General features: G+C 42.5%; 1 protein-coding gene across 17 annotated transcripts in view; it reads left to right on the top strand.

The window, feature by feature from the left end:
• C8H8orf48 (chromosome 8 C8orf48 homolog) overlaps positions 1-25,483 on the top strand; it is a 92,169-nt gene that overhangs the window by 53,556 nt on the left and 13,130 nt on the right. For 10 of the 17 annotated variants that reach the window (XR_002441513.1, XR_002441511.1, XR_002441515.1 and 7 more), the window contains 5 exons: positions 12,471-12,568; positions 15,634-21,022; positions 21,449-21,537; positions 22,635-22,738; positions 24,489-24,561. The gene's annotated coding sequence lies outside the window, so the exon portion shown is untranslated. Of the gene's footprint in view, positions 1-12,470; positions 12,569-15,633; positions 21,023-21,448; positions 21,538-22,376; positions 22,739-24,488; positions 24,562-25,483 lie in introns of all 17 variants that reach the window. The other 7 variants (XR_002441508.1, XR_002441505.1, XR_002441501.1 and 4 more) reach the window with 5 other exon arrangements.

Raw genomic sequence — 25,483 nt, 5'->3', positions numbered from 1 at the left:
GGAAATCAATTTTATTGATTGCTTTTATAAAAATAATTGATTAATCCCATGTTGTGTCACCAGTGGGTCCTTGCCTCCCTAACTGTCAGGCTGCATAGCTATTAGTTTCCCAGAAGTCCAGGCTATTTAACCATGTCTGCTGCTGATCTGCAGTCTTGCTATAACTCTCGGTATCCACAAAGGTTGATTTGAATTTAGTGCCATGTAGTGCTCCTCTCTGTGGTACACAGTAAGTGCTAAAGATTCAGCGGCCTGAGCGTTATTCTGTGGAGAGATGAGAGATGGCTCTTAAATCAGGCAGCAAAATCAAAAGGTGTGGTGAAAGATGATGGTGATCACAGCAGAAAGCATCCAGTATCCCTGCAGAACAGCCTTCTCCAGGGAGAGACACGTGGTGATTGTTAAGACTTAGACATTACTTGTCTTCATGTGCAGATTATTCCAAAACTGCTGAATTCCCAAGCATCTATACTTCTGAAGCAATTTCCATTGCTGGAGACAGAGTGCTTGAGATGAGCATCTGGACAAAATGCTGGAGACAAGCTGTGAGCACACCTACTGAATCCTTTCCTGTAACTCTTCAGTTAGACAGTTGCTTTCCCCAAGGTGAAGTTGATATATTTTCCAAGTAGAAGCCTTTTGTAAACAAAGAGTTTTGACCCATGGGATCCAAGACTGTGAAATATTAATATGATGTTATGAACTCCTGAAAGTAACCACGGACAAAGGAAAGTGTTGGACAAAGCATCTCTACAAACCTACTTTGTCATCCATCTTTTTAATGTTTTACCTTGCAGTCTTTCTGAGAAACGTAAATCTAATTGTGATATCATTTTTGCCTGAATTGTCATATGAGATTAGTGGAATTGTTGAATAATGTTATCAGAGTTGTGCTTATTATGATTTACATCATGACAGTCTTCAAAATGTTGTGGTGTGCCAAAAGGCCATTTAAGGCAAAAGAAATGAGCTTATATGAGAAGAGTGCCATTGAATGGTAACTCAGAAGTTTCACCCCAAATGTCCTGAAAAGGAGGAGCAGTTCTGCTCCAGAAAATGGAAGGATGTGCCAAGTTAAGAATGGTGATGTTTGGGAATGCCATTTTGAACAAAAGAAGGGAGAAAAATTGAACAGGATTCTTTTTTTGTGGAGGTGTCCAGTTTCACAGAAGTTAAGGTCTTACTTGTAAGAGTAGTCAGGTTGTATTTGTAGTTTGCAAATTGTGCCTGGAGTTCACGTGGCTAGGGCATACCTCAAGGATTTGAGATGTCAGCTGGGAAAGAAATTTGATGCTAAAATTGCATATTTGTTTATGTTTCTCTCTTTGTAATCTTCTTTCTCATTAAATAATTAAGGTCCTAACCTTTTCCTTTGCTAGAATTAAATCATATTCTTTCACGTTTAATCTGCATGATGTTGAGAGAGTTGAACTGAAATGAGCAGATGCAAAACAGACTTGTTCTCCTGTGAAAATAAGGAAAAAAAAGAGGAAAAAAGGAGGAAGCCTTTTGATGTGTATCTGCCTTTTGAGTCGAACCTGACAATTGAATATGTTTCCTGCTCTTCAAGAGTGAATTTGAAGACTGGTATTACCAGCTGTGGAGTGCTGGGAACAAGTCTCTGTGTCACTGGAGATCAACGACTCATAAATAGGTATTGTTCAGTCACCACAGTGAGCTGTAGAATTTCAAAGATATTGGTTAAGAGTATGAGATTCATTAAAATTAGTCATGTATTTCAACAAAATATGTTGATGCTATACAAATAGCAGTGCAGCCAATGAGGTCTTGATTTCCCTTGCATGGTCTTCCATGCCTTATATAACATCTCTTCATAGTGGTTTTGCATTAAAACCTTAGTAATTAGATCCCACTTCACTAGGATGGTATGCTCTGCTCGTCTTCAAGCAAGCTAGCAATAAACAAGACCTTCCTGCTGATTATAGCATGACACTGTGCTAACATCCTAATAAAACCATCCAGACAGAATAAAGGCTAGCAAAGGGATTTCAGAGTACTAGGATCTGTATGGGGTCTGTCTGCAGCCTCATTAGAGTGGCAGCAAGCAGAGGGAGAAATTGTCTCCCCCTTATTATGCCGTGTCTTCCAAAACTTGAAAAGTTTCTGAAAAAAGGTGTGTCCACAAGAAAAGAAATTTACAGGTGTTGTAATTTCAGTATGATTAAAAAATATATCTGTGTATTTGTGTGCTAATAAAGAAGAACAAATCTGTACTGCTGAATGTGATGCAGCTTCAAAGGAAATGGAAGCTGGAAGATGCAAGTTAAGGCCTCGAACTACAAAAATAGCTGTAGAAGCGAATACGTAATGTGACATTACACAAAAGGATTAGTGGGAGTGAGAGTAATGTTAAACTTTGCTCTTTAATAGGCAGTGTGAGACACAGTCACGCTCAAAAGAACCAGATTCAGATACAGTCACTGCATCTTCATCTAACTGTTGGACCCCATGCTTGTAGTTGAGCAGAATGGCTCACCTTTGAGTAGAGAAAAATTACATTCATCAGGTTGGCAGTCAGAGCACAGAACTGGATGAGTATCTTTGGAAAATGCCCTTACAGCTTGAAGACACTGAGAAAAGCTGCAGTGACCTACTGACAATACTAGCTTAGAGCAACTACCAGCAATTTCTTTCCTTATGTAAAGAGGAAAATATGGGTATTTGAACAATGATCTCCGGAGGTAAGAGACGAGCACTTTCAGGCTGTAGAGAGGCAAGCTAAGCAAGGAATCGGCTGTCGTCCCTGAAGGCAGGACATGGAGGGGTGACATTCAGCTGCCTCATCAAACAGAGGAGTACCTTACTACCCAGCTGGAAAGTGTTCATTCAGCAGCTAACCCACTGGCTTCCTTTGATTAGACAAGGATTGTCCCATAGAAACAGCACTGCCCTCCTGCTAACTATTTCAGGGAAATCACACTCGACAGATTGTTGGAGAGAAGGGGCTTCATGATGTAAATGCATGGCAGTAACAGGCATCCCTCGTCTGAGCAGATGGAGAACCTGTATTGAATGCTGGAGGCACAGAAATGGCCACTCAGGAGATTCAGACTGCATTCCGAAGGGGCAAGGCTAACTCAGAAAAATTGGTTGTCATATTGCAGCAGCTTACAAAGTAAGGGTAGGGAATCAAGAGCTCGTTAACTGTTACTCTCCTTTGAGCAGAAAGTTGGGATCTGCCCCTTCTGCAGAATCTCTTTTCCTCCTTGTCCAGTATGAATTTCCAACTGTGGTTTGTTTGGGAGACAGAAGCGACAGACAAAATATTCAGACCTGTGTCCTCAGAGCAGTGCAATGTGTGTGAACACACAGCACGTTTCTGCAAGTTAAATTTGTTTCTAATTCTGTATTCAAAAATGAGCTTAAATGCCAGTGGTGATGTAATGTTCATTTACATTTAGATTCTGTTTCTATTTATTTTTATTCCCATTAACTGGATCTAGATTCTAACAGTGTGATTTTTTTTTTATCCATCCAGGCTCTCTTTGATATGAACAGCTCATTTTTTTCTTATAGGCTCCCAAATTTCATGCCTTATTGATTCAATAAACGAAAAAGAATGACAGGTAGAAGGGGAAATGGATGTTTCCTCCCCAAGGGGAGATTTACAAATTTCATATGAACTGTTCCTGTAGGAAATGCTTTCTCTGATTGCCACAAAAATGGCTGTGGAAGGAGGTTAGAGGGTATGGTTCACTTCAGATTTGTCCAGCTTATGCATAGCTGAAGATGCGCTTTGGTTTTAAGATAACTCCTGCGCCATATTCCATAAACATGAACTGCCTGTATGTGAGAGATGGCTTAAAAATAACTGGAAATCTCTCATCTGTCTCAGCCTGTCTCTTTGCAGTTCTTTGCTCTTGGTGCTGCTGAGTGAGACGCTCTAGTGAACGTTACTGGAGGTAGGAGCTACCAAAGCACACTGCGAATAGTTATGCCCTCCTCTATAAACAGGCACACTGTTTGAGCCTGCATTTAGCAGGAGTTCAAGTAGTTTCTCAGTCCCTTAATAGACACAAAACATAAGGAAGGACAGAGGAGCCAGGACATAAATTAGCAGATGGCATGTGGAAATCCAGACTCAGAAGAGCATGCCAGGGGATTAAGGCAAGGCCCAAAGTGCTTCTGAGCGTTGGGTTCATTTATTCTCCCAGGAAGATCAAGGAGATTTATCTTCAGAAGAAGCAGAAGTAATAACAGATAGGGTCATCAGCAAGATTTCTCCAAGTACTTACTCCCATAAATATCCACTGGGATGACAGAGTTCCCTAATGGGATGGTGTTGAAAGAGTTGCCAGAATAATTAGTTTTCTATTAGAATACACAAGACATTTGATATCTTTCAAAACTGTTGTTCCGGGCTCTCCACAGGCACAAATACAGTGGTTATTCTGGATTTGCCTACTTACATTTTTCTTCAGAGCAGGGAGGTTTACAAGAGCCCTATTTTTAATTTAAGATCCTGAGATAATTACATGACTTCAGGAGGCAAGAGACTCATTGTACTGTGACTCAGTCCAGGCAGGCATGCAAGTAAGAGACTAGACAAGGCGCAGCTAATAAGAAAGCTCTTTTTTGTACACAAAAAGTCACATTAAACTTGTATTATGAAGGCTGGAAATTGAAGAACTTGGCAATCAGAAAACAGCAGAATGGAGGCTGATTTTACAAATGTTAATTAGCCCTTTTGCCCATTTGTATTATGATATACCCCTTAATTACTTGATCATGTCTTTTTCCAGAGGACTCCTGTCTTGAAGTTAGATATCATTGCCAGCTTTTTCTCTTGTTAACTTACTTTTTAACAGAGCACACAAACTTAACGTAGCAATTGGTTTCCATTAATTTTTCTGTTTTATGGTGATCTGTTCTTACAGTACAAGGCTGCAGGGAATACTAGAGAGCACACCCTACACAAAGAACCCTATTCTACAGTTTTCCACAAGTCTGGCAGAGAAGGTTTGACTTCCTGTAATTTATTTGTGAGATTTCATGATACTAGTGGTCTCAGAAACATTGGTCTCAAGTAACCAGTTTCACTCATAGAAAGGAAAGTTGCTGTGCAATTACTTCTGTGCTTGGGCATTTCCAGTCTTTCAGACATAATGAGCATACTTACCAATGGTGTAAGCTGAAGTAGCTCCTACAAACTTTTGAAATTTATATACCAGGATGAAATTTGATTCTTTAAATAGATTCAGGCAGATTCACAGACAGGAATTCATTAAATCCTGAAAGACAGTTTTATTTGCTTGCAACTTTTATTTCCTCACAGGTTTTTGCTTACAATTTAGATGTCTCAAGCTAGCTGCCTCTCTATTTTCCACTCTCCTCATTTGCTCTTCTCCCCATTGGAACTAATGAGCTCATGGGGGAAGAGGCCTTTCAAAATACCTTGTGTAATAATCTTCCCTATTAGAAATCTCTCTGTATCCACTGTGCATGCTGCTCAGGTGAGCATGCGAACAGGACAGCCACAAATATTGAGACCCATGGTTTGAGATGTGACTGGGAGTTTTGTTCACTGCACACTGGTCTGAGACTGGCCACGTACTTCCTTGTGCCTCTAAGCAGGCAGTAAGTCCTGTAAATAGCTGATACTCTGTGCTGCTTCTTGTGCCATATATACTAGTCTTGAGCTGGAGTGGAGGGCAGCCATGGAGCCGGACAGCAGCCTTCACAGGGCTGGCAGCCTTCCTTCCTCCTGATCTCTTCTTGCTCTTGTTGGACAGCATGGCTCCCAGCTGAGGGGTAGGTGCAGATGTCAAAGCAACTTTTCTTCCAAGGATTGTCTTCTTTTTCTCTGCCTCCAACACCAGCTTGAGAAAATCAACTGTCTCCCTTTGATCCTTACAGACACCCTGTCTGAAGAAACCTTGTCTTTCAATTGATGATCATTTTTGCAGAGGAAGAGGAGAAATGGACTGTGTCTTTGCCAAATGCAAATAGAGCAACATGTATACATGTGAGGAAAGGCCGTGTGTATGGAGTGGTAAAGTCAACAGCAAACAAGGACATCTAATTTACAGAAGAGTCCCTGGGACTGATTCTCTTCTCTTTCCCAGCCTTGCATTTTGTAGAATGGGGCCCTCTGTTTTAGCCTGATAATGAGCCTGAAATGTAGCACTAGCACTGCCAGACAACAGACCTTAAAGTTTTGTCAGCCTTTTAGCAGACACAGACAGACTTCCAGCCCTTTTGCCTGAAGCTTTGATTAAGCTCTTGCTAAACTTTCCCTTTGTTGATATATTCCCTTTCAGGCAAAGGTGGAGAGTAGGGAGAAAAACAGCCCATGTCTGAGCGTGTCGGCTCCCATCCCTGTGCCTAATAATGCCATAGAGATCTAAGCCACTTGTTGCCTTTCCATACTCCATGTCTTGTCTGGCTGGGTCATGTGGCTTATGAAGTGCCTTGCTTAGTGAGAGCACTGACTGAGATGATTGACAGCTTTTCTGTGTCAGAAGACCAAACTGCTCAGTCCACGGCAGGGAAATGTAAAGCCTTTAAAAAGAGCAGAATTTCCACTGCTCACGGGAGGCCATTAGTGATTGTCTGCTTTTGAATCTGACTTTAGGATGTACCATTAGGATCCCGGATAACCTTATCAGAGATGTTAAAAGGAGTTAGCAAGAAACTCTTACTGTTTGATTCTCATCTGACCACAGGAGAAAAAAAAAAAAAGAAAAGATGCAGATAGAGGGGAAAATACTACTACACGAGGGGGCTCTGACAAGCATTAATAGATACAATAGATACTAGATGGCAATATGTTAATAACAGAGTATCAGTGTTTATCAGGCACTGTGTGGTGGATGAACAATCAGATCACGGTGCTGATAGTGAGTTCAAGAGACATGTTTTAAATTGGCTGCAGATTGCAATTAGCTTTTTCCCTTGCCCTTTTTTTTTTTTAATCTTTCCTCCTCCCATTCTGATATGTCACTCACGCATTTTCTCCTGTCAGGATTCAGGGGTGAAGCGGAGCCATTTCTGATCTTTCACCATGACTAGTCATTCCCAAATCTCGTTAACGTTGTCAGATCTTATCAGAAAAGTGACACAGATGTCTGCATCAGCCCTCTGCCTGTCTGTGCCTGCTGCCACACAGAACTGTGGGGACAGAAGGCTGTGGCACCTCTGCCTGTTATCTTTAGCTAGCAAAAGTCATGACAGAAAAAGCGTGTTAAACTTTTCCCATGTATAATTCTTGCAGAACTTACATAGTCCTCTAAAATACTAGAATGAGGAAAGGTAACTTTTACATTTATTTGCAATTAAAGGTTTCTTCTTTCAGGTAGCCATCAGTGTAGGATGCAATTACTGCTCCGTTGCAGTCTGCTGTAGCTCAGTGTGGACAGAGTGCTGCTTGGCTGCTGTCACAATGCAGTGAGAATGCTACTAGCATTTAATCCTAATCACCTTCTGTGGTGTTAGTGCATCATGTTAGCCTCATTGAACTGTGTAACTTTAATAATACCTATAACCCAGATTTTGGCTTATTTAGTGCCAAATTCTCTTCTTGCTACCCTGTAAAGAAGTATTTCCATTGAGCTCTGTAGGTGAAGCAAAAAGTGAGTTCTCAAACTAAGCCTCTGCTTCCTTTTATTCTTCTTTCTTTTTTCTTTTCCACCTAAGTCTGCTTCTCTTCAAACATACCCAAGACCTTTAGTCTAATTCTGAAGCGTATAAAAGGTTTCAGCAGTAGGATCTAGGCTTACGAGTTTGGGCTACCCATCTTTGCTTACACAATGAAATATCTCTCACTTCTTATCTCCTATCCATATGTCTGGATGTTTTAATGATCCAGGGGAGATACTGGAATGTATCAGGATGAGGAAGGAAGATAAAGATACAAAAGGAAGGTTGGGAATGCATAGGCAAGAGCCTCCTTGATAGCTTATTCCTCTGCCTGCACAGTAGAGCAGTAAGTAAGACTTCCAAACTCCTGGGCTGCACCAGGCTCCTTTTAAAAAAAATCTTAGTGTTTCACTGACCATGTTAGGGCAATGTCTTAGACGTGAGAGAGGTTCCCAGATACTTGTGGGGGAATCTAGAAATTAAAATATAATGTTTAATCTGAAGGCAGAGGAAAACATTAAATTCACAATTCATGCAGGCTGGTACTTGCTCAGGAAGCAAGAAGCCGTGTTCACACTGCTTTACTCCTAGCATTAGTCCATGAAAAAACACCTGATTCTCCTGCAGTTGCCTCCTACGGCTGTGGATATTTTGAGGGGGAGGGAAGAAGCAGAGGGGATGGGTGTTTTTTCACTTTGTGCTGAAACACATAATGAAAGCATTGAAGATGAACAGTCACAGAAGTTCTGCAAAACTTCGCTTCTTCTACCTCTTAAAACAAAGATAACATACCTGTACCTTGACCTCTTATCTAAATATAAGGGAGCAGATACCAGCAATTGAAATGTCTGCGCACATTGCAGGCATCTCTCCACTGTCATCCCACCAGAGCTTCAACTGAGACCTCAGGAGAGAAATGAATGCAAAGCAGTGCTTCATGTTTGTCTACTCCTTGCCCAGAATGCTGACTTGCAGCCTTTCTGCCCCTTGGGATATTTGTTTCTCAATAGCCAGATGAACCCTGACAAAACAAAGAACAGGTCCTTACCATGAGGTACCTCATCCTCAAGCAGTAATAGGGCTAATGTTCACTTTCCTGCTCAGCCAAGACTGTTAAGTGACATGATACAGTAAAGTCAGGTTATTTCATGAGAGAAGAATGTGGCATGATTAGCAAAACGATTGCATCCTGCTACAGATAGGTACATTGCACAAATCTATAATGGGTCTAAAACCAACCTATTAAGCAGCCCAAACCTACTCGTGTGGTGATGGAAGGCTCCTTGGCAAACCCTGCTTTCCTGGATTTTGGACTTCTTCCTTTAAAAACTAAACCCATACCCAGATGACAACTCCCAGCAACTATTTTTCAACATGATACAGTCTAGAAAAAACAGCAAAGAGTGAAGCCAGCCTGAGAGATCTTACAGGTTTGAGGAATGAAAGCATGTATCAGTGCCCTGGCTGACCAACCTTGGGATGCTGTGCTTGGGAAAGGAGAAGGATTACTCACTATTAGCTGTGAAGTTTATTAAAAGGGACAAGGTAGCTGAGGAAGGGAAGAGGTGTAAAGCGGTGGGGATGCCGCCTCTTAACAAAGCATATGAAGTAACTAATTTCTATTCAAGCACTGCTCTGCAGAGAGGCTGTCTGCCTCCATTTTCTTCTTAATATCTCACTTCTTATTATTTGTTTCGTCTCTTCATCAGTGGAAGGAACATGCTGCAGTGCAAGAACATGTTCTGTCTACCCATGGTGCATGGCGCTGTTAGCTAAGAAATGAGATGCTCGGGGAGGCATGCTAAAATACAGGATGATTTTGATGAGCATTAAATTTCTTTTAGAGGATGGCATGCTTCCATACACCACGTCCCTTCCCCTTGAATAGAAAGCAAAATATCAATCTTTCCTTTAGAAATGATTTAAATTGTGAGACAAATGAACATGAATGCATCCCCTTCTTTAATTTTAGGAAAAAAGACTGACTAGGAAACTAATTAAGTGGTTGGTTAACTTTATGCATATAAGTAGCTTCATTTAATTTTAGGTTAAGTTGCTGCAGCTTCCTATTGAAAGCATGAGCAGAAAGGCAGGCAACTAAATCTCCATAAAAATGCTGTTAATCTTGAGAAGACCTTGAATGGCTCCTGCATTCCGTAATGGGGCCTTTCCTGCTATTTTCTTTACACGGTCTCAATTCTGCTTTGCACTTTTGCTTGTGTGCCACTAAAAAATACAGTAATTCAAGAAGAACCATGAACCTTCCTTGAAATAATAATCTGCAGCTCCTGTTGAATAGAAAAAGAGGTGGGAAGCATGTTATGAATGTGATGTTGGCTCAGCAGTGCTGCAGGTATATGGACAGTGCCAGCCAGTAGCTCGAATGAGATGCCGGTCAGATTTCTTCAGTGCATGCTAGGTAAATTTTGGAAAAACGATTCATCATATGAGATTGCTGTAGGTCTACAGTAAAGTCATGCAGTGTCCTTCATCACTGGAATCATGGACTTTTTGTGCAGGAAGACACAACCTTGTGCTTATTCATAATAAATGAAGATAAGAAGCTTTTTGTGTGTTCAGACTTAGGTTCGCATCAGGGACAATAGATCAATCTATACTATGTAGGTTGCTCTGAAAGTAATGCCTCCTGTTTATTTCCATGGAAACTACAACAGATATAAAGGGCACAGTAATGCTATTTGATAGGGCGAATTCTCAGCTACAAAACACTGTTTTTCAACATAGTCACCACCATTCGCCATGCATTTCCACCAGTGATGCACAAGAGCCATTATTTCACAGTCTCACCACCCACCACCTCACTGTGCTCACATCCACTGTTGGTATCCATAAACATTCAGCAAGCGTCATTGAATGTCAACGGGCGCCATTTTTTCCACATCGAGGAATTCAGTGACACACTTTTGCATCAAACACACTTCCATGTCAGACACCATTTTGTCAGACTGCCCCTCTGCTGCCATCTGTTGCGTGGCAACAAAATGTATCAGAATATTGATGGGAAGGTTTAACTTCTGCTGCCATATCACCAGCATCCACCTCTGACATCTTGGGCCAACATCATAAAATAGGAGGCATTACTTTTGGAGCAGCCCTCGTGTATTTTGGATGTGAGCTCGAGTCAGTGGGGCCCTCCTGTCTGTGTGGATGCAGGCAGAGCGCTCTGGTGAGCATGACCTCATCTGCCCTACAGCGGTGTCACATAGCTCAAGCCATGGGGTAAGTGAGCATGGGGGCTATGACAGTTTTTGGGATTTTCTAACAAAATGCAAAATGCTTTAGATTTGCAGCCAGTCAGGTTGATATCCTACAACACCGAGCAAATCACTCAGCACTCTTTCATGTCCTGTCTTGCACAATTCAAGCTTTCTGGGCAGAGATACTCAGAATGTTGTGCCGCTCTTGTAGGACTTGTCACTCCGAGATGTCACTCACTTGCAGCTGCGTGGGTGGCTGCTCTTGTAGGGCAGGCGGAGAGACTGTGGAGCCACAGGTGTGAATCCAAAGATCTGTAATCACCAAAGCAGAAAAGTTAGCAGAAGGCAGACGCTGAGCCAGAAGTAGCAACAATGCAAAAATATATTCAGAGAGAGCGACGGCAACGGGAGAGGCAGAAGGAAGATGAAGCGTCAGATGGAACAGTGAAGGTAGCAGTGGCGATGGCTCCTCCTGGTGTGCTCAGCAGGACCAGCCATGGACACACCTTTACCTCTCTGTACCGTCTCCATGAGCACCTGACACCACAGACATTACCAATTCATTGAGTTTTCAGGAGGATCTGGGATGGAAAAGCACACTCATCTGTCATCCCCACGAGACCGGCTGTCTCTGGCAATGGGCAAGCTGCTAGTCGTTTGTTTGGTTCAGCTGTTTTGCCTGCTGCTTAGGCTTAGTGGAGGTTTTCTGGCTTGTAAAGAAATGCAGCTATTGTTTTGGTGGTAGTAAAGAGGTAAGGTTCCAGGACAGTGCCTGAAATGTCTCCTGTTTAGTTTTAATCCTGGGCTGAGCCATAACGTGGGGTGGCAAAGGTTCAAGACGAGGTTGATATGCTGGCTTTATGAATGGCTGTATTATTACCTGCATAGTGTTCTCTGTTTCCGATTGCTGTCTAAACCTGTGTGTGTTTAATTTACTGTATTTCTTTGAGTACGCTTCCTACTGTTTGTGTAACTGAAACTGTCCTTGGGAACGGTACTGAAGGAATCAGGCAGCCTTCTCCTGCCTGTTCCATTTCCATGAGGTTTTGTTACAGTCAGCTGCGGAGCATTTGGGGAGTTGTGTCTCCCTGAGGAAAGCCTGTTATGGTAAGGCTCAGTTTTTGTTCTGAATTTTATACTCATATACTTTAATGTAGGAGTTGCAAGGTGCCAGGCTCTCAAGTGTCAAATGGCATTTTGTATGGGAGCCAATGACTGCGATGGGCCTGGCAGTTCAGCCATGTGTTTGGCTGGGCTTTTAGGGTCATCCTGCAGGCTAGAACAGGGTGGTAGAGAAAGCTGGCTAGTGACAGAGAAATCGCTCCAGTATTGGAACTGGTGGTACGTTACTTATTACATGTTTAGGAAACCAGACCAAGTTTACCAGTCTATACCAGTAGCCCAGGTGGCTGACTGGTAGCAGTCTTTATTCCTTGCAGCAGCCATCTTTACTGGGAGGAGCTGATGCTGTCAGGTAGTGTTGGCAGTCAAAATGCTGTTGTTTCAGAAAGTGCAGGTGGTCATGTGGCACAGTTTTAAGGGTTTTTTAAGTCCAGGGCTTTGGCCTCTTGTCAAAGCGTGTTGATACATAGCACCATCCTCACATTCAGCTTCATTTTGTATATGTATTTCTCATTTCATTGCCTCTTTCAGGTTGCTGAGTGCAGGCTGCAGGTGTCTAGCCTCTGTGAAGTGGATGGAAAGCAGAGGATGCAGGCTGGGGTCTGGCTGATGATGTGCTGCTGCTCCAGGTAAGAGTCAGCAGCATGCGTGTGGCCCCAGGGCTTGGGGGTGGGCTGCCATGGGTCTCAGCCCAGACAGGAGGAGCAGCCTGAGCCTGCAGAGAGCTGGGAGCAGGGCCGGGGGCTGGAGGGCTGGCACCGGTCTGTACTGCCTGCTGAGAAGGAAATTCATCTGCAAAGTGAGTTTTGATCTCAGCAGAGCTGTTTCTACTGAAACCCTGGGAATGATGGCAAGGTGATTATGGGGTAGATGTACATATAAATGAAATCAGTGGCACACCGTGGCTTTAAATTATATTACCTTATGAGTGTGCATGCACATGGTGGGGAGAAAATGAGGAGATATTGAATTTTCTAGAAACAGTTATATGCAATTGCAACTTACTGTTATTTTAAGCTTACTTTATCTCCAGTGTTTGCTGGCACAGAAATCTCAGGAAACACAACTGCTCATTCAGAGTATCAGTAATTGTTTTCAGGATACGTGGATGTATGGCACTGATATTAATTGCGTGTTCCTGAATTAAAATGCTCTTATTTACTAAACTCCTTGCTCAATATAGTCCTGAGGCACTGGAGAGTTTGAAGCTCATCTGTTTGTCAAATGTGTTTTATGAGTTAATTCCTCTGTCAGCATTACTGTGGGTTTGTATCCACTGGTAACAGCCCAGGAACCGCCATTTTACTCAGAAATGGATCCTTTAACTTGACCGTGCTGTCAAAGATTATGCAAATAAATAAACAAAAACTTGAGCCATTATGCTAAGAACAGTAAGTCCAGTGTCACCCTTGTTTTAACAGCCAGCATTACTGACTTATACAGATGGATGCTCATTATGAAGTGGGTTGCTTTGTTGTATTGCTATTTTTTTAAGTTAACAGCTGCTAAAATACTGAACAGCCTGACTGTTTTCAAACTGACAACTACTTAGGACCCAGAACAATTTACTTTCTTAAATAAAGAGAGGCAAGAAGTTACTCTTCCTAGAATCTCTACAAGATTTTTGACAAGTGTCCCATGCTGAAGTGGGATGAAAAGTGAAATATCATTAAAACTTCAGCAGCGCAGAAGTCTGCGGGAAAAGACTCATTTGGTGTTCTAGTTTTTATAGGCCTTCCGTTATCAGTGTGCTTATGTGTAGGCTTAATTTTCTGTTTCTTTGAGTCTAGTCACATGAGGCTTTCATTGAGCCACACATTGATGAGATTTCTGGGAGTCTGGTCTTGGAATGCCAGGAGAATAAACTTGAAAAATGGAGAAATACAACATGCTTTCTATGACTGCAGTAAAGCTGTGAACCTGTGCCTCTGTCTCCTCTACACTGAGCAATAAATGACGGCAGAATCTGTCTCTTGCAAAGTGATGGCCCTGTAGAAATTAAACTGCACTTAGAAATTCATGTGTAGTACTCATGCAGGCTGCTTGAGATTTGCAGGGTGGCTGGTTGCAACACCTGGAAATGGATCTCTTGTTTCAGTCCTTTGTGAATCTGGTGCTGTCTGCAGTTACTTGCCTTGAAGATAAACAAAGGAGTCAAACTTCTTTTGCTGTCATTTTCAATAATTTTTTCTAGAACCTTTCCTGCCCCTTTCCATAATCTCCGGTCTCCCTTCCTCTGCCTGTAATATAACAGCTGTGTAACAGAGCAGCAAATTTGGCTGCAGATTTTGGATGCTTTCTGATCCCCTCTGTCAGTGTCAACTGGGATTTTATTCCCATTTTAATCCCATGGCTGTGCTTGGCAGCTTGTAAATCACACATGCACGTCACTGGGAAGGAGTGGATTGCTTCTATCTTAATCTGCAGCCTCTTGCTCATATAACTCCTTTGTGTCATCAGTCTTTATTTCCATCACAAGGAAAAAATGTCCTCCCCCAGCGGTGCTTCCAGATGAATGTGTTTTATTCTCAGCAGGATCAGAGGAATGCAATTTACAGGGGTTCTGGGCACTCAGAACGCACGAGCATTGGTACTTCTGAAACATGCCTTTTATATGATGGATGGGGCATATTATCTAAATGCTAATAAATACTGAGCCACAAATTGGCTTCATTTTTCTTCATTCCTTCACTGGCTGTGGTTGCTGAATGATGCTAAATCCAGCCTCAGACACATTGCAATACTAATTAGTTCCGATTTCGTTCTTTGTTCTTTCTGATAGGGCAATATGGATGTGCTGCCTCTGGGCATATTTATGTTCCAGCCTCCCTGGCTCACCTCCACAAAGAGTGCGTACAGTTTGGTGTGAGAGGGACAGGGAATGAAGATGGTATAAATCTCATCTGGCACAGAACTCTGGGGCATCATTTAAAAGGGTCAACTGGATTATACATCTTATTAAACTCTTTGGGACTTTCCCATAGGGCTGGTGTCCTTTAAATGCACATTTGATCACACACAGATGATATAATGAACTCTGGCAGATGAGTACCTGCCACAGCATCTTCTGTGGCAACTCTCAGTTGTTCTCTGTACCCTTTTAGATTTTAGATTCTTAAAGATAAGCTGACGAGTATTGGCTTTATCATTTCTACATTTGTGAAGTAGAGTTCATTTACAATTCTTTGTATTGAAGACATTCTCAGTAAGAGCACCTGTTTGTTTTTGGCCAGAAGACAAATAAACAAACCACTCTGCACTGACATTATATATGCATCCTGCAAGTCTTGCATGTTATTCCAAATTAAATTAAACCATAAAATGAAATTGTCTCATAGGCAGCCCCTCAGGAGGTGCCCTGACACCTTCTCTGAACTTGTGGTACCAATGCTGATTTCGTAGCAGCTTACTACTTGGAATAACTTGGCACTTCAGTACTGGGAAATAATCTGTCCTTTCTTAAAGACCAGGTTATTAAAGATGGAGAGTTTTTTCAGCCCTCTGTGAGATCACTAGCAATTTTCCATCTCAGAGAATTCAGATGTTTGCCCGGTAATTGTGGAAACACTTTGCAATTCAGTGTAGTGGGAATAGCCTTTCTAAAGCAAAGGCAAAATGAACAAATACATATTTAAAATATCTGTAGCTGTTGTACATTTATTCTGTGAAATACAGCAGCAAACTTTTCCTTTAGGTGGGCTTTGGTCTTCTACCAAAAGGCTCCAGAAACAGAATGTATGGAACGTGGCAAACAGAGGTTATGGGTGACTTGATGACAGCACACGCAAGGAGACAAAACTTGATTCACTCTTCGGTGTGGCAGACCAAAGTGTGCAACAAGCTGATTTGAAGCAAGGCTGGAGGTGGGTTTTTACTTTTTAACTATACCAGTGATTAATTACAGGAAACCTTGTCCAGGCATCGCAATTACTTCTTACAACCATTGTTTTCGGTTGGGCTCGCCCTCTATTCTGTAACTCAGGCAAGGGGTTGTATCAAGGATGTCGTTTATGGTCTTTGTTACAAATGAAATGAAACAATTCAAATGGTTCTTCCTGGAGGATGAAAAAAAAGTTGTATGCATTTACCCTGGGGAGTGGATGATGGACGTTCTGTAAGGGAAACCTAAAATGCTGGAGGGGGAAAAGACCAGTGCCTGTGCTGTAGCGTCCTACCATCTCCTGTGGTCCTTGTCTGAAATATGCTTTTAATTTAATATTTCTCTCACTTATAGAATGGATAATGGAGGAGATCTCACGTTCTTCTCAATTTAGGCATTTCAATAGCTTAAGAGAGTTTGTCAATATTGTATTAACTGTACAGTCTGGCTGTGGTCCCTTGCTAAACCATCTCTGACTGGAGATGCAGGCTCACATGGCATGTGTCTGCTAGCTGTTTCTGTTACTTCTGTTCTCTGTGTTTATTTGTTTAGAACCACGTCCGGGCTCACCTGGTGTCACTGATTTCTGTAGGATCAAGCACAGCTCTGAGTGTCTGGCTTCAGGGCTTTTATTCCTTGTTCATCTCTTCTAGGGAAGGCTGATAAAAAGTAATTCAAAGGTGCCCAGTGGGTGCAGAGCTACAATAAGCTGATGCTGTCTGTAAGCAGTGATGAGACGACCTCAGCGGTCCTGCAGTATGATCATACTCATCCAAATACATAGATGAGACAATCTTGTTAAATAATTGAAGTGGTATTAAGTTCAGGCATCTCACATTTAGTACTTTTCAACTCTCCTGCCACTTATTCCATTGCTCTTTGCAGAGAAATTACACTTTCCTAGTTTTAGCGTTTGTTCTGCTCTGTGCCACTGGCTCCCAGCAGCTCCTGCAGACCTCCCGACCTCCCTCTTTCAGCCTCTAATATCATGACTTGTTTCCATGGAGACCAGAGTAAAGCGATAAATAAATGTGGCTGGGAATAGCAAGCTTCCACCTTCTGCAACTGGGATAAAACCTGGGGAATCATTGCCTGCTCTGTGTTACACAGAGCACAGAGGAGCCCCTGGTACTCTCGGTGGCTTGCAGGCAGGGCTGACACAGTGTGGCTCAGCACCCCAAATATTCGGGGTACACTGATTTTTGTGGCTTAAGAGTGTTTACTGAGCAACGTATCTTCAGGTTGTGTGAGTGAAAATAGTGCTGGTGCTTCTCTTGGACCTGGCTGATGGAGATGTAGCCTGGGAGCCAGAAGCACTTGGGTTTCGGTCCCAGTTGTGCCAGAAGAACATTTCTTATTCCTTCCCTGTGCTTTATTCATGAGGCTATAATACTTTTGGAGCAGGAATCATAGAATCATTAAGGTTGGAAAAGGCCATGAAGATCATCTAGTCCAACCATCAACCCGTCACCACCATGCCCGCTAACCATGTCCCTCAGTGCCACATAGACCCTTTTCAGGGATGGTGATTCCCTGGGCAACCTGTTCCTATACTTCACTACTCCTGAGAAGAATTTTTTCCTAATATCCAAACTGGGAGGAAATTCCTTTCTGGGAATAGTTTATGTGCTGTCAGTCCCAGGGATGGCTTTGTTATGGTTAAAGTTTTTAGGTAATTCAAAAATTGAAAATTAAAAAAAAATAATCAGGAATGCTTCTCAGTGCCAATACTGTGTTTCATTCTCCCACATACTGGCATCTGGTTGCAGGAATTGGTCGGGGATACTAATGATCACAGGGCTTGTGAAGCTGCCCCATTAATTAAAACAGAAAACTGGTCCTGGACTACACTGTGTGGCTTCAGACAGAATTTTCCTCTGATTCTCTGCTTAGAGAGAGGCTGTTTTCAGCATAAATGGCTTTTCTTTTTGGAGGATTCAACTTAATCCAGACCCACCATGAATATTATCTCACACGGTGGAGCAGGTGAATTTTGTCAGACTGAATGCTGTCTGAAGTTGTGGTAGGCTCTGTCTGAATAACTCTAACCCCGACTTCTCTTTGCCTCTGGTGAAATTAAAAGCTGAGCTCACATCTGAATGCTCAGGTGGTTCATTTTAAAATAAGTGAAATAAAATTTGGGACTTCCAAAGTGGGATTGGAAACTTTAAATCGTATTAGATCTGAACTGTCACCTCTTCATGCTCATTTTACTATCAGCTCCTTTCTGTCTTGCCGCACTCATTAATTCTTCCCAATATCACATTTGTCTGTGATCAGGCAGTCTTTCCCAGGCCTTTTTATTACTCATTACTTGAATCGCTCTCTCTTTATCTTGTTTGATTCTGCTGGGACACCTAGGGAATTTTCCAAGCTATGAGCACAGGATTGTGCAGAAATCACTGCCTGCCATTGATGCTTCATTTGAAGATGCTCTCTTGTGATTTACCAATAAACTAGCAAGACACTTTGCTGCTAGCAGCCTTATACTGCTGAAAATTGTTTTTCAGGTGAGATGGTAAATTATGGTCTCTCGCTTCCTGTAGGCATAGCTGCTTAATAGATCTAGTTTTGGTGTCTGATGTAGTCAAACTAAAGGTCCCTAGTGTTTTCCTTCCCTTATGTTACAATAACAGTTGTTTTGTGCTGCTCTTCCCAGAAGGAGCTGCTTTTCATTAGAGTTTCTACTTGCAGTATGGATTGAGGAAGGGAGACTGACATGGCAAGAAATACCTTCTTTCTTCACTCTTTTCAGAGGCATGCTGTTGATGTGCTGCACTCTAGACACTGGGTTTAGGTATGTGTCTGTTCTTATGTACTCCAGTCTGGAATCATAGAATCATAGAATCGTTTGAGTTGGAAGGGACTTTTAAATGTAATCTAGTCTAACTCCTGAGATTTATGCTGCCAGCAGGATACAGGTCTTATGGCTGAAGGGATGCTGGGGAGAACTGCTCTCTGTAGCTGCTTGGCCCTCTGAGGGGTGCCCTGTAGCACTACCTCATTTATTATGGGCCTCCCGTTTTGGTTGTCTGAACAGTTGTGTTAGCAGTTTACTGCAAGTGAACGCTTATTCCTCTCTCCTGCTCTCTCCAGTTCCTTCCTGTAATGTTTGTTAACGTTATCTTTAAGACTCCTCCTAATTCTAAGTTCTGAAACATGCTTCTGATTAACTATCACCTACAAATGCCATTTAAAAACAAAATACCAGAATTGTCCTTGAACACTTATCTGTCCTTTTCCTGCTCCAGTGGGACTAAATTAACCAATTACAAAGAAATATGGAAAATGAAAGTGCGTCAGGAACTGCATGTCCTTTGTAGAATCCTGTTTGACAGCCTGATTATCCTCAAGAAAAAAGAACCATCCTGGTACAGTCCTGGAGGAGAAGGATTAACAACCCTGGAAGCAATGAAAGAAGATTCACACTGATGTGAAGAAGACAGATGCGTGTGTAATTCAAGTTCATCTTGGCAGAGTCATGCTGAAAATGCCCATCCGACAGTTTTAATGCTGGCAGGAAAAGAGAAGTATGAGGGGGCTGGGTAAGTGATGGCTTGTTCCAGTGCAGCGTGAGCTCCAGTGGCGAAGCTGTGCTCACTAAGAAACCCTGTGCCCGGGGTGGCTGCTCTCTGTGAGTACACATCAAGGTGACAGAGGACACCAGCTGAGACGATCGCTCAACGTGGACTGCTAGTGCTCAGTGGTGAGAGATGTGAGCTGTTTTTGCCTTGGGTGGCAAAGTGTATCTGCACGGAAGATTTGTGGCTATACCTGAATTTGGTGTAACGTGCTAGCACAGATGCTGATAGTAGGGTGGCTGCGGAAACATAGAGCTCAGCACAGACCACTCACTGCCCTTCAGAAGGTAGGTGGATATAGCAGGCTTTCTGCACAAAGAAATTGGAAAATGCGTTATTCTCAGTTGTTTGTTGAAATGAGCCTCCTTCAAACACACACCTCCCGGGAATCTGGTCATCGCTTTGGTCTTCGTGGTCACAGCAGTGGTACACACATTTGTCCTCTTTCCTTTCCTTAAGTTGTTTGCATCGGTGGAGCGCAGCACCTCAGACTTAGCACTGTGCAGGGCTCTTGTGACATCCTGGCATCAGGGCAGTAATGTGCGTTATTACAGAATTAGCAGGCTTTGGTAGTGCTGGAGCATTCACATGTAGCCTCAGTAGAAATTCCTCTGGGGCTCAATGTCTGTCAGTCCAGAATGCTGAGCAGGATTTCAGAAGGGATAAAGCCTTGTGGGAAAGTGCCAGTATTTCATCTTACAAACAGCTGAGGCGAGGAAAGCATTGCTGGCTGTTATTGTGATAGGTTTTAATAACCGGTACGCCCTGACTGTGTTACAAAGTGGGAGGGGGCTAAAATCTGAGCAAAAGATGGGATAGATTTTCCTTTGATTTAAGCTAGGTGCTTCAGCACAGGGGTATTGGATACCTGCAGGATACAGCACGCCTGGAAAGGCAGGTGCTTTTGTAAATAAAGTTTCTGTACTGATGGTACAAGTGAGGAAGGCTTGGGTGAGGCATCGTGGTTCTGAATTGGTGACCTCCATCTGGGTTATTTTTCTGTGGAGAGCGTCCATCAGCACACTTAACATTTTGATTTAATACAACCAAGCAACCATCTGCTGGCTGGAAAACACAGCAAGCACATTATGTGTGTAGATATCTGTTTGGGGGGCACATTGCCATTCTTAGGATGTTTGAAATCCCAGTTAGTCTCCTCAGTCTGATGGAAATGTGATTTGCATCAGAGAGAGAGAGGAGAGGAAAAAAAAAAAAAGAATATCCAAAAGAGGAAGGCTTGTAAGGCAGTAGGCTAGACCATTATCTGCTGCACTGTCTGAATTTCATCAGTGGAAATTGCTTCTTATTTGCGAAACAGCTGTCACAAATTTTACTCCAGAGGTGGTGAGTTTTTGTAAGTGTACACACACAATAATGGGTTTTGATTTCCACAGATAAAATCCTGTCCTGGCTGTGAAATGTAAGCATTTTGGATGCTGAGTGAAAACAGTATTGTTCCTTTGTGTTAAAGAAGAACAGCAGTCCCTTTCCACTGAAACTTGCTGATGATGGAGAATGTTTCCTTCTCTTTACTGTGAATACACGAACACCCAAAAAGTCATCCTCCCTCTGCTTGGCGCAAAAAAAATCCCAACAACGTGTGTTGGGATTGGGCTGCCCAGGTGGGAAAAAATTCTTTGCAAATGTTATTATAATCTCCTTAGTTTGGCTGTGGAAACCCAACCGGCTTTACAAGCTTTGCACCTTACTCCAAACTGTTTTCCTTGCCCTGTCATGAATATTACGTTTTTTCTCCTGCTTTATGTAAGTTGCATGCAAGTTACTTTTACAAAGCTAACTTTCCAATCTAGCTAGCAAGAATTTTTCATTACAGCTCCTCAATTTTTCACAGATCATAGACCTTATGGGGAAATCAATGGGAATGCAGCACCTCTGTTAGGCAAGCTCTGCCTTAAAGGCATTACAAAGCATAATAAGTATGATTAATTTTTCCGTTCCTCAAAAACCTCTTGTTAAGCTACTGATCTTTTCTAATCTCTCGTGTGGCTCCTTAACACAGGTTTGTCTGTATCGATTTTCTTCTGCAGGTCATTTTCGCTCTCACACAGTTTCAGCTCATCTTGCGTTCTTGACACAGTTTGTTGGCTCTGGATATATCGCAGGACAGAGCGAGCTGGTGAGCCTCTTCAGCCAGTTTGTTTTGGTTTTGCGTTTGAACTTCCCAAGTTTCCTCTTCTCATGAGACAGACAGGCATGGGTAGCTTCTAGCTGAGATGTCTTCTGAACTTCTTGCTCATTTCTGCACATAATGAAGCATTTGTGTACAGATCACTTCTTGGATGTGCAGCTGGCCTGGGTTGTAGATGGAGACTGAAAATCTGTCCGTAGAGAGATGAATTTGAATTGACTGCTGTGGGTCAACTCCATTCTCAAATATAAATCTAAAATAAACCTTGCATGGGACACAGCAGATCCCATTCCTCAGCGTTCCTCAGCTTCTGTGGCAAGCTTTGCTGATACATTAAGATGTATTAATTTTCACTATCACCAACAGAGCTGCAGGATATTATGCTAATCAGTAGTACTGGGTTATACTTAATGTGAGAGATTTGGCTTTGATTTGAGGTCACCTGTTACTGCTTGGCATACAGGATGTCAAAACTATGCAGAGATTGCTGGTAACTGGCAATCTGTGCAATATGGAAGCTGTGTTGAAAGCACAGGACAGAGGGAACCTGCCTGCCTGCCTCAAAAGTAGTGAAGGGGTGGAAGGAATCACTATTGCAGGCTGGGTCTGCTCCCGTGAGCTGTCTGCAGTAGACACTGGAGGAGTGATAGGATGTCCCCTGGTCTCCTTCACTCTATATTGCAGCAAGGTTGGAGTCACAGTGTTCGCATTCACGTTGCCTCCATGCACAGTGGTAGGTGAGAGAGAGAACCAAGGGGATTAAGGAGCTGGAAGAAGTGAGCTGGAGAGGAGGCTGTAATTGCTAAACATGGATCATTTGCCTTAAGGTTAAGATGGGAAGATAGGGGGATGAGGTAAAGAATTTGGAGGACATGTACGCAAAGAGAGAGAGGATGTCCATGGGAGCCATGAAGCAGTCATTACGGAGTGAATAAAATTAAACAGCAGGAAAGTAGACGAGGTATGTTCTGTTCCTGGCACCGAAACTGATCTCTGCAATGATTTTGGACAAGGTACTTGATTTACTTGGCTGTCACTTTTCTTGCACAGTGCTGGAAACTTGACTTGTTGTTGCTGCTGATCAGTTTTTAGGTGGAGCCCTGATGGCACACTGCTCCTGGGGAACACGCACACAGCTGGGTGCCTGCTGCTGCCTTCTCTCCTGCAGGATGTCTCCTGAAATTCTGGTGTAAGAAATCGAGTCTTTTATCTGCGTACTTCAAATGTTACCTTTTCTGCTGAAAAAATTGTTATGGTGAGAGCATCTGTGAGATGCTCAGAGTTCTGAGGATATACAAGTATTTATATATGCTAGCATCACGTTTTAAATTTGCTTGAATGTTCAAAGTACAATCTGAGATTGTCATACACACTCAGTTATTGTAGTAAACTGTTTTTAGATATACTGCTGTTAAATGGAAGGGCCTAGCTCTTGTTGCAATTACGTAGCTAGGGGTTATGGGAAGGGGTAGTAGGTCAGTAAAATATTGTCAGTTAAAGATAAGGTGAAAGTGGAGTGGAAAGTTTGAGATCCTGCAGATGGGGATCATCTCCCTGACAAGGTGCTGATGCTTGAAAGCAGTGATTGGTGCACTTGAGAATACGATGGTAGGAGTAAGCTTGTGGTATACAATGGCATTGGAAATGAAGCGAATCATTTCCTGTACAGTTGTTCAGGCTCTTGGTAAGGCCCAAAGAAGGACAGCAAATGCAGAAGATTTTCCCCTTCCTCTCAGAACTGCATTTCAGTGCACAGCACATGCACTTGTTGAACTCTGTCTTTTTGGCATCTCCATGCCTTTCACTACACAGAGAAGGAATATAGAAGTATGTGCATAGCATAATCCATTATAGTTATCATTGAGCATTCCAAAAAAGCCTCAAGAATATCCCAGAGCACTGCTAAGGTTAATTGACTGCTTGAAGGCGTCACTACACACTTTCCAAAAAATAATAATTTTTGGTCTGAAATCGACAGATGTGCATTCACTGTCTGTGACTCTCAGATAAGCACAGTCCTGTCTTAAAGCTGAATTTGTCCTGTCTTGAAGCTGAATTATCTGAGGTAGCTGAAGTGGTGCAGAACTGGTGAAGGTAGGTGTTTACAGCAGGTCTCTCTGGGACTGACCCATTGCTTCACCTTAAAGCAAGGTACTAGGAGAGGTTCTGTATTATGCCAAGCAGCAGTAACTGGTATTCTTGGCTGCAGGCAGATTCAAGATCTTTCTTGTCCCTGTAGACAGACAGAGCGGTCTCAGGTAGTCATGGTTATATCAAAATATTAAACACCTAAAGATGTCATATTCAGGTAAGGCTCAGAGCTGTAGTTGACCAAACCAAACCAAACAAAACAAAAAACCCAACCAAATCCAAAATACTCTTGTGCTGTAAATCAAATGCCATCACTGCAGAGCCAGCTGAGTTCTGATGCATGATGCATCAGTGTGTTTTGTACCATGTGTTGGACACCTAGGGGCACATTTGTGGTAGTAATTTGTTACCTGAGTCTTGTAACAGGAAGACGAGGTCAAGCTTAAGTATAAGTGAAAGAGAGGAAGGAATCTGAAGATACCAGCCTGAATCTTTCAAGCTGGTAGTTACTGAGATGGTTTACAGTCTCAAGTGTTGGCTGAAGTCTCTGCTCTGAAAGTCAGTGCTGTTGTGATTACTGTTCTGTATGGACAGCTGGATACATATCTGAGCAGTATGTTCAGCTGAGGCTCTCACTGAAAAACCAGCACTGCCAAGCCTCACCAGCTCCAGCAATGACGTGTTCCCTAGCAGGTTGGCAGTTATGTGCATATATGCGTGCGTCTGTCTCTGTATAAATAACAACCATGTAGGTGAGGCTGTCCGTCTGAACGCCTAATAATGTTTTTTAGCTGCAGGGTTTTCCTTGTTCCCAGTTCTTCAAATGACCACATTAATCCTGTTCACAGCAATCTCAGTACAAACTGTTTTTTGGGAGAGGACAGTTACTGCTTTCAGGACGAATGCATATCACTGAAGCAGGTGAGAACATGTAGTGCTTACTTTTCTTGGAGTTGGATGCTCATTCTGTGTACTCCATACACTTCAGCACTGTCTGTACAAACAGTAAGTCAGGTATTGAGATCCTTCAGCAGGATTTGCACCTTCTGAAGAGCTCTGGGACCTTGCCCATCTCTGAAACTTACTCTGTGGTCTCTGCTGCATCATTCTCAGGGCTGAACCCAGAGACCTTCAGCACTGTGGTGTGAAGTACTTAAGCTGACACTGGTCAAATGTCAGCAAAACAAAACAACCTGTAGTTTAAGAAAACTTGTCAAAATTATTTAGGTTCCTCTCGATGTCATGTCCCACATACCACAAAATATAACCAGGTTAAGCTGCATACACATCCCCTCACCAGTTGTCTGCTTTTAAAGATGTTTAAGACACAAACTGTGCAACCAATGTATAGTGCTACAGAGGGATTGATTGGCACTGTCAGAAATCCAGGCATGCGCCGAGGCTGATAAAAGACTTAATTTTTATTTCTTTTTGCCCAGATGAATAGTTTAAGTAATTAGTTTAAAGAGACTGGATCAATAACTGGTTAAATAAACAGTTCGATTCGAAATAGCCTGAGGTTTGACCCCATCTGAAAAAGTTTTAGCAGTTTGGCTGGGCTCGGTGATGCTGTTTGTTCACTCTCACATGAGGTTGGTTGGTTGTGTTTGTTTTACCTCTGTTCATTTAGCATGCTTTTTCTTGTTTAGTATATAAGAGTAGAAAAATAGCAACCACAGAAGAAATTCTCCTCCTGAGCACGCTGCTTAAGGATATGGATCAAGAGGACAGCTGACTGTAGGGCATTTAGAGAGGGTATTGAGATTTTCTGTAGTACCTTAAACTCAACCAATCCATCAGTGCTTGGTAACTGTTTGATCCACATGAAATATCGAGTTATATT

Source organism: Numida meleagris, chromosome 8 (assembly GCF_002078875.1).
Source record: "Numida meleagris isolate 19003 breed g44 Domestic line chromosome 8, NumMel1.0, whole genome shotgun sequence".
NCBI classification, from domain to species: Eukaryota; Metazoa; Chordata; class Aves; order Galliformes; family Numididae; genus Numida; species Numida meleagris.
This window is presented reverse-complemented; position numbering and strand designations above follow the sequence as displayed.